Below are 10,799 nucleotides of genomic sequence, written 5' to 3' on the forward strand. Positions count from 1 at the left end.
TTTATGCACATAAAAGCGCGTACATGATGGGAAACTTATTTTTGGTCCGTGGTTGTTAGTCCTTGGAATTTGAACCTTTGGTTGTGGACCATGGTATCTCGGCAGAAGAGTTGAACCCAGGTTTTTGGCCCTTGGTATTGGCTTATTATGGTTTTGGACCGTGGTATTGAGGAAGGCCTAAAACTATAAAAGAGGAAGTAGATCATGTGGCAAGGTATCATCTGAATTATTGAATATCTGATATTGTGATAGATTTGGAATACGGGTGATTGGGTTATGGTGCAGATCTAGATCTGAATGAAGGTGGAACCTGAGCGCAAGAAGGATAAGGACTATTAATGGATCTAAATCTCAAGGCTTGAACATTGGTATCTCTGTATGATTTTCATCTGTTATATGTGGCGCACTCTTGATCTATAAATCTGGGCTAACTAATGTGTGAATGCTTAAAAGAATAAATTATCCTTTATAGATCTGTACGCAGGTTCAGTGAATTGAAGGTGCGTATATACACGTTTTCTGTGAATGAAAGATGCGTATACGCAGGTTGGTTGTGGTACAGAGGCATATACTCGCAGGTTGATGAACAGTGAAGTAGCGTATATGTCTTGATTTATGTTCTAGCTGCTTCTGTTTTATTGCTGCAGTGTTCTGGGTTCAGAATTGGTGTTTGATTACAGTTACTGTGTTCTGGGTTCAGTGGTCAGAGGAGTGCTTAGTTGTTTCAGCTTTTGATTGGTGAAAAGGAGTTTGGGTTATGAAGAAATTCTTGATGTTTGATTGATGTGGATCCAGTCTGAAAATTAATGAAACGAGGTCCCTGAAAGCAAAGAGAAGGTTGCAGCCTTCTGCAGGTAGGAGCCTGCGTACTAGTATCTCAAGCTAGTACAAGAACTAAGGGGGTTGAAGCTCCCTTCCAGGGAAGCTGGAAAACGAGAGAGAGAGTTGTAGCTCTCTGCAGGTTGTAGCCTACGTACTGGTAAAGTCTGCTCCAGTACAAGACATTGTAAAGAGAAGTTTCTAATTAAAAAGAAGATAGAGACAAATTGTAGCAGGGGGTTTTCACCCACATTGGGTTTCCTCCTTATATCTTGTGTTCTTGTGTGTGTGACTATCTTCTGCTCTGTGTCACAGTTTCTGGTACTGTTTATGTGCATCTGAATCACAGACTAATAACTGACATATGAAAGATAATTCAAATTATAAGTCTAATTTATATACGCGGGTTTCTTTATCTGTAGTTGCGTATATACGCGGGTTGTATTAACTGAAGTAGCGTATATCATCTGGAATTTAAAAAGGAAATATTTGGCTTGATAATACTGATTCACCCCCCCTCTCAGTATTATTTCCATCAATTGGTATCAGAGCAGGTCCTTCAGAGAAGCTTGATCGCTTGAAGGAAGATCATTCATCATGAGCAACTACGAGAGGGAAGCATCAATCAGGCCTCCAATTTTTGATGGGACAAACTTCAATTATTGGAAGGTAAGAGTTACTGCCTATCTTCAATCTCTTGGTACAGAAGTTTGGGATATCATAGATACATGCTACACCTTTCCTTCAGCTACTCCTACAGATGCGGCCGAGAAGAAGAAATATGAAACAAATGCTAAAGCAGTCAATACTCTGCTAGGATGCTTATCTCAAACAGAATTCGTGAAGGTTATGCAATATAAATCTGCAAAAGAAATATGGGACAAGATTGTCTTGAGCTACGAAGGAGATGAACAGGTAAAGCGTGCTAAACTTCAAACTCTCAGGATTCAGTATGAGAATCTCAGGATGTATAATGATGAAAGTGTGGCTAACTATTTTCTTCAGGTAGATGAGATTGTTAATTGCATGAAAAACTTGGGTGAAGAAATAAAAGAGGCTATTGTGGTTGAAAAAGTTCTAAGATCATTGTCCCCCAAGTTTGAATCTAAAGTGTCTGCAATAGAAGAAAAGGAAAATCTACGAATTCTTACTATGTCTCAGCTACACGGAATTCTAACTGCTTATGAAATGAGAAAGGGAGGTCCATCAGACAGAAGAGAAGCTTTTTTCAAGGCTTCAGGCAAAGGAGATTATTATGAAGCAAGTCACGTGCCAGAAGAAGAAGAAGAAGAATCAAATTTTGTCAGAAATCTTCAAAGGGGTTCTGGAAGGTTCAGAGGTAAGTTACCTTTTAAATGCTTTGCTTGTGGAAGAGTAGGTCTTTATGCTGCAAAATGTCTTATAAGGATAAAGGAAAGGAACCTGCTAGATGGAACAAGAAACAGAGTGCAAATAAGAAAAGCTACTACACTCATGAAGATAGTGATGGTCTATCAAATAGTGATGAAGATGAACAAGGTAATGACTATAAACTGTTAATGGCATTTGAAGATGATGATTATATGGATGCTATAGATGTGGATAGCCTTTATGAAGAAATTACTAGACTCAAGAGATGTATAGAAGAAAAGAATATGATCATTGATACTCTACAATTTCAAATTGATGAAAAGGAAAAACATCTTGAAAAATTAGAAGGTGAAATTGTTGGTCTTAGAAAAGAAATTGAGAAAACAAAAGCTATTAATCTTAAGTTTGTCAAAGGATCTGAAACTTTGGATGAGATTATCAGTGCACAACGTTCTCCACTAAACAAGACAGGTCTGGGCTATAATGGAGGAACTTCTCAAGAATCCACCTCAAAAAGTTATCTTGATGCAGCAAGAAGGAATGAGCAAAAGCACAATGGAGACCATCAGGTAAAGCAGGGATGAATTGCAAACAGAGACTATCAGGGGAAATCCATCTTAAGGTTGAACAAAAGCTACAACCAGCCACAGGTAAAATCTTCTCAATTTGGTTCAAGAATGGATGACAATAGAAATTACAATCATTTGGTCGGAAGATTTGATAACTGCAGAAGTTTCTTCAATGGACAATGCTTTTCTTGTCATAACTTTGGTCACAAGGCAGCTCAATGTGTTGCATATAAAACGATCATGACTAGAGAAGCTCAAAAACAAAGAAGTATGACCGGGATTACAAAAAGGACCTATAACAACTTTTCGGTTCTTGAAAATGAAGTTGAATGTTCTATTTGCAATAATTTTGGTCATGAAGATTCTGAATGCAGGAGCAGGTTTCAGCAGACAAAGGAACAAGCATCAAGCACCAAAACATGGAGAATAAAGGAACCACAAACAGAAAGATGTGGGATAGCATTTTATGCAGAGGGACAGGAAAATCTATGGTACATTGACAGTGGATGTTCGAAGCATATGACAGGTGATAAAGAAAAACTTGAATCATATTCTGCTTTAGAAAAAGAAAAGAAAGTTTCTTTTGGAAATGATACTCCTGTAACTACAAAAGGAAAAGGCATTGCTCAGTTAAAAGAAAAGGTCAAAGCTGGAAATGTTTTGTATGTTGATGGATTGAAACATAATCTTCTAAGTGTCAGCCAGATGTGTGATCAAGGAACCGAGGTGATATTTAGAACAAATGGATGTCTTGTTCGTGATCTTGATATAGGTAAAACGGTGATCAAAGGTAAAAGAACTCCAAATAATCTATACATATTTGAAGAAGGACAACAACAATGCTATCTAAGCAAGGATGATGAACACTGGTTATGGCATCGGAGGTTGGGGCATCTAAGCTTTTCACAAATAAGGAAAGCATGCAAATATCAGGCAGTTCGCGATCTTCCAGATATCAAAATTCCAGACAACACCATATGCAAATCATGTCAGTTTGGAAAGCAAACCAGAACTAACTTTCCAGAGAAGGAAGGATCAGCTAGCATGCCTCTTGAGCTAGTACATACAGATACATGTGGACCATTCAGGAAAAGGACACCTCGAGGAGAAGAATACTTGATATTATTCATTGACGATTTCTCCAGATTTGTCTGGTTAGGACTTATGAAGCACAAAGATGAAGCATTCGAAAAATTCAAATCCTTCAAAGCCTTGGTTGAAAATGAATCAGGATACAAAATTAAGTGCCTTAGATCCGACAGAGGTGGGGAGTTTACCTCAAATGAATTTTTCGATTTCTGTGAAGAACATGGGATAAGAAGAGAATTCTCTACAGCTAGAACTCCTCAGCAAAATGGAGTTGTGGAAAGAATGAACAGAACAGTCCAACAAATGGCTCGAGCTATGCTTGATGAGTCGGGAACTCCCGCAACTTTTTGCGGTGAAGCTGCACATGCTGCGGTTGTTATTCTCAACAAAACAAATGTCCGGGTGAACAACACTCAAACCCCTCATGAGCTCTGGTGTGGTGAGACTCCTTCGGTAAAGCACTTCAAAATATTTGGGAGCAAATGTTATATTAAGAATACTGATGAGCAACTTGGCAAACTTGAACCTAGAGCAGATGAAGGCATTCTTCTTGGTTACTCTCCACATAGCAAAGCATACAAGTGCTACAATAAAAGACTTGGCAGAATTGTTGACAGCATTGATGTAGTGGTTGATGAAAAGGGATACATTCCTAGGCAAGTACATCATGAAGACATCGAAGAAGATGAAGGCTACCCTCAAAGACAGAATGATGAAGAAGAAGAACCTCAAGAAGAACCAGAGGAGCAGACAAGAATAGAAGAGAAGACTCCATCCAGATATGTTTAGAAGAATCATCCAGAATCTCAGATTGTGGGGCAGAAAGAAGCAGGTGTACAAACAAGAAGAACAGTTGCAAAAGCTTCAAGCTATTTGGAATTACTCTCCTCCACTGAACCACAAAATGTGAAAGAGGCATGCAAAGATGAATGTTGGTTGAAAGCAATGGATGAAGAACTTGAGCAGATCGAAAAGAACAACACTTGGGAGCTGGTTCCTAGACCAAATGATAAGAATGTTATTGGAACAAAATGGGTCTTCAAAAATAAATTGAATGAAAATGGAGAAGTAATTAGAAACAAGGCTAGACTTGTTTGCAAAGGGTATGCTCAACGGGAAGGAATAGACTTTGAAGAAACTTTTGCTCCTATTGCTAGACTTGAGGCCATTACAATGTTCCTTGCCCTCTCTAGCTTTCAAAAATTCAAAGTATTTCAAATGGACGTGAAGTCAACCTTTTTGAATGGAGACTTAGAAGAAGAAGTGTACATTGAGCAACCAGATGGCTTTATCCTTGGAAATGATCCAAATCTTGTATGCAAACTTAAAAAGTCTCTCTATGGGCTTAAACAAGCTCTAAGGGCTTGGTACTATCGGTTGGACAAATACCTTCATCAACAAGGATTTTCAAAAGGATCAGCAGATAGCAATCTATATATAAAAATTGAAAATAACAAATTGCTAATACTTGTTGTGTATGTAGACGATATTATCTTTGGGAGCAATGAAGAAGCTATGAGTCAAAACTTTGCCTTGGTAATGCAGAAAGAATTCGAAATGTCATTACTTGGAGAATTGACATATTTTCTTGGATTGCAAATCCAACAAAATGAAGGCGGTATTTTCTTATCTCAAACCAAGTACCTCAAGCAGATCTTGAAGAAGTATGGCATGGAAGATTCGAAACCCGTATGTACCCCCATGGTTACGGGATGCAGCCTTAGTGCAAATGATGAATCAGCAGCAGTGCATCAACGAACCTATAGATCCATGATTGGGAGCTTGCTTTATTTTGATAGGTACACGACCAGATATTATGCATGCAGTGGGAATAGTTGGAAGGTTTCAAGCCAACCCAAAGGAAACTCATCTTCAGGCAGTCAAAAGAATCTTCAAGTACCTTCAAGGAACTCAAAACTATGGCCTATGGTATCCTAGAGATACAGATCTCACTCTTCATGCTTACACAGATGCAGATTGGGCCGGAAGCGTGGATGATAGGAAGAGCACAAGTGGCGGTGCATTCTTTATGGGTTCCAGATTAGTATCTTGGTTCAGCAAGAAACAGAGTTCGATTGCTTTATCTACAGCTGAAGCAGAATATGTGGCTGCTGCATCCTGTTGCACACAACTCCTTTGGATGATGCAAACCTTGCAAGACTTTCAAATCACTTGTAATCCACCTGTCTCTATCTTATGTGATAATACAAGTGCAATAAGCATTTCAAAGAACCCAGTCATGCATTCAAAAACCAAGCACATACCGATCAAGTATCACTTTCTCCGGGAACAAGTGTTGGAACAAAAGGTCAAATTGGAATATGTTCCTTCTAAGGAACAAGTTGCTGATATACTCACCAAACCACTGCCCAGGGAAACGTTTGAATATCTCATACAGCAGCTGGGAGTCGTTGATGCTTCATCCTGCTGTTGAAGCTTGTCTGTTCCAAGAAAAGTTGGTGTACGCGAGTTGGATGAGGGGTATCCACGTACATACGCAGTTTTATTCAGGTGCAGTCGCGTATATGGAGTTCTGAAGAAAATCAGCGAGGGTAGACTCTGGTTGGAGAGAGTCTAATATGGGTCTGTCAGAGACCATCAGGCACAGATTCAAGGGGAGCAGATAATTTTCTAATAATGCATTGTTGGCATTACCTTAGAAGCTCTTGAGTCTAGTACTCAAGTTGTTTTTGGCTCAGGTGGATCAGCTGCAGAAAGAAGGTCAGAAGGTGAACATGATTGCTGATATGTACAGTGATTGTCAGATGCTGCTGATAGTAGTTATTGGTCATAAGTCTTGATATTTCATCTCTATGTCATGTATATTTGCTTATCAAGGTCATGTAATAGCCTATTTTGGTTTCCCCACTATGCTTGGGATGATTGTTGTGATCTGTTGTCATACGTAAATTTTTGATGTATCCCCACTTGGTTGGGTGATGGTTGTATGTATCGAGTCTTTTTGGATAGGAAGGTCTTTTATGATGTATAAGCCATGGTTCTTCTTGAAGAACATCTTTTTGCAGATCTTGCCTACAGTCAGGGGGAGCATGTTCAGCACAGCAGATCAGAGATATCAGCATGTACTCAGGGGGAGCACAACCCTTTGTCCTTGATGACAAAGGGGGAGAATGACTTTGAGGATCTTGGGGTTGCCATCAAGTCCAAAGGGGGAGATTGTTGGCATTTTGGCATAGATATGGTGCTATAGTACAGGTGTTGTCCTTGATGGCAACTCACTTTGGTGACAGATCTCAGTTCAGGTGCTCAGAATGAAGGAAATCTTGTATATGCAGGTACATCTTGCCGAAGATGGGTATACACGCGGTTATACGTTCCGAAGTCGCGTATGCATATACACGCACTTTTATGCACATAAAAGCACGTACATGATGGGAAACTTATTTTTGGTCCGTGGTTGTTAGTCCTTGGAATTTGAACCTTTGGTTGTGGACCATGGTATCTCGGCAGAAGAGTTGAACCCAGGTTTTTGGCCCTTGGTATTGGCTTATTATGGTTTTGGACCGTGGTATTAAGGAATGCCTAAAACTATAAAAGAGGAAGTAGATCATGTGGCAAGGTATCATCTGAATTATTGAATATCTGATATTGTGATAGATCTGGAATACGGGTGATTGGGTTATGGTGCAGATCTAGATCTGAATGAAGGTGGAACCTGAGCGCAAGAAGGATAAGGACTACTGACATATGAAAGATAATTCAAATTATAAGTCTGATTTATATACGCGGGTTTCTTTATCTGTAGTTGTGTATATACGCGGGTTGTATTAACTGAAGTAGCGTATATCATCTGGAATTTAAAAAGGAAATATTTTGCTTGATAATACTGATTCACCCCCCCTCTCAGTATTATTTCCATCACAAGTTCCCTCTAAACTTGACATTGCTTGACATCAATGACCAACCTTTTACATCAATGTCAACACTTTGCATGACATATATACATTTATTTATTTAAAATATGCAATGAAATATTTTATCTATAATGAACATTCAAAAAATATATATATATATATATATATATATATAAAATTGTTATTGAAATATATTTGTTAAGATGGATATTCAAATATTTTATTTAAGGGCCACATTAAATATTTTTAAAATGTAAAAGGCTTATGCATCTTTGTCATACTAGAAAGCGAAAATATTATATATATATATATATATATATATATATATATATATATATATATATATATATATATATATATATTCTTTACTTTTAATTACTTTATCTCTATATAAAGTTGATATAAAGTTAATTTACATCAATATGGACATTAAAATAATTTATTTATGAATGACAGCGAAGTATAAGTCTCTCTCTCTCTCTCTCTCTCTCTCTAATATTCCTCATATATATATATATATATATATATATATATATATATATATATATATATATATATATATATATATATATATATATATATTAAAACCACATCTCAACCCATGGAAGGAATTATTCATTTCCTTCATATTTAATTGTAATATGAATCAATAATGTTAAAAAAAATAAAAAATCACTAAAAGGACACTTTTCAACTCTAGTTTTAGCATAGAAAGAAATACACATTTCTCAAAAGAATGTCGATATTATCGACCATGTAATATGTTGCATTACAAAGTCATCTAGTCATGTGGAGTGAATTTCCATATCACTTCTAGATTAGGCACAAACCTCACTGGGCACTTGGTTTTACTATAAACAAACATGCATTGAAACATTATCATAGATATGTACCTTCACCATCGATAACTTTATTTTAAATTCCAGTAATGAAAAGTCATTTTAACCTTTCAATTTCCTTTCAAAATTTAGCTCACAATTTATTTAAAGTATTTTCCTTTAAATTTTTGTACATCCCAATTATTAGTAAAAATAATAAAAAAAATCAATATAATTTATTTATTTCGAAACTAAAATTTATTAATCATTTACAAATTTACATAATTCTAAGGTTACTGTTTGTCTCTTTCTTATGTTAAAATAGACCAACTACATAACAATAAGATGAGCACACACGTGTGACTTGAGGCACAATGAGATGGAAATCACAATGGCTCACCCACCACAAGAAATGTGATAATATGTGACATTTCGATGCACAAGTTAGGATTTTTGCCCATAGTCAGGGCAACTCACCCATTGTGCAAGATGGGCGCTAAGGAGGGTTGTTGGGAATGAATGAGTCAAGTGCACCTCACAATTGACCGAAGCGAGATGAGATGAATGATCACACCCAAGATTATACACACACACACACACTACATGACGGGGTTATTAGACCATAGATCATACTAAGAGGGGGGTGAATTAGTGTAGCGGCAAATTCACATTTCAAAATATTTTATGAATAATTGACTATATAGCAATACATTAGAGAATAATTTGCATGATATCAGTGAATGAAATTGAGCATCAAGAAACCATCATCACATCAACACATGAGAACACAATATTTTATGTGGAAACACCTGCAAGAGAAAACCACAAATTCTTTTTTCTTCTCCTTCAATTTGTTTACATATATTTGTAGGAACTAACTAGTTGAAGGCACTAACCCGCAAAATATACAACACCCACTGACAATAGGCTACAACCTTATTGAGTCACCAACCTTGAAAATATGCAAATACCCACTTGTAATACCCTACAACTTGATTGAGGAATCATCCTTGGAAATGTGAAAACTTCAACTTGACATAGGCTTCAACCTGATTGGGACACCAACCTAAGTGGAGGCACCCACATCATTCTTCGACCTTGCTTGGACCACTTTTCATAGTATTCTAGATTGGATCCACATGCCCCTCAAACACTATAGGTATTCAAAACTAATAATTCTATTGCTACCACAATGTTGTCATAACATGTTCATAACATGCTATGCTCATCTCAACAACTTATTCATTAATTTGGTACCATGACACCTTTCCCTTATCTTGATTTGATCATACTTATAACACCTTCTCAAAAAGCATGAAACCTCTTTATAACACACAAATACAAAAAATGCATCTTCATGAACCTTCATAACCCCTAAAAAATCACCACTAAATTTTGATCATTTTCCATTTTCTAGAATTCAATTGAGCTCTAGAATAATTCCAAAAACTCATATAAGACTATGTAGAAATTAGTTATTTGAAAAAAAAATAGATACCAGACGCACTCTACAAAATTACCCTTTATAAGTTCTATGTAATTTTATTTGATATAATGAATAAACCTGCATGCCAATAACCATAGAAAACAAAATTTTGGCATATATACCTTAGAACTTGAACCATCAAACTCTCACATACAAGCCACATAATACACCAACTCTATTGCTCGTATCCCTCGCTTGTATTAATATACAAAATTCCTCATATGGAAAGTTAGTTGGATCGATTAAGAAAGTGGGTGTTAACACTTTGAACTTGCCCATGATACCTATCACATTGAAACCATATTGAAAGCACTCAACCATAGAACCTCAGACCATAGAACCATAGAATATGGGCCAACCTTAGAGTCGATATTTAAGCTAGGGATTTCTGAGACATTGCACCTTGTTGACCCATATGACTTTGACCATATGAGGTTGCCCCTATTTTTATATGCCATGGTCCTATGCGCCTAACATATTAATCCATGTGACCAAATCCTTAGTAGTTATAGTCACTCATGTGATGATGTTAGGATTTTGTCATCACACCATGTGGCATGCCATGAGAGGTTCCATGCGTCACTTGAACTGAAGCCCATTCATCACTAAAAAATTCCAACTATATATACCACATGGAAGTCATCCACACTACCACATCACCTTGCTGATATCATCAAACTGGTGTGTCATTGCCACATCATCACTACATCATCTTCTTGAGCTAATCACAATCTACCACATGTCACTATACTCACTTAGATCTACCACATAATCATCCTTGATGGAGGTGCCA

The sequence above is a fragment of the Pinus tabuliformis genome, chromosome 4_2, assembly GCF_031772625.1.
Source record: "Pinus tabuliformis cultivar Carrire ecotype Pingquan chromosome 4_2, CPIR1, whole genome shotgun sequence".
Classification (NCBI taxonomy): Eukaryota; Viridiplantae; Streptophyta; class Pinopsida; order Pinales; family Pinaceae; genus Pinus; species Pinus tabuliformis.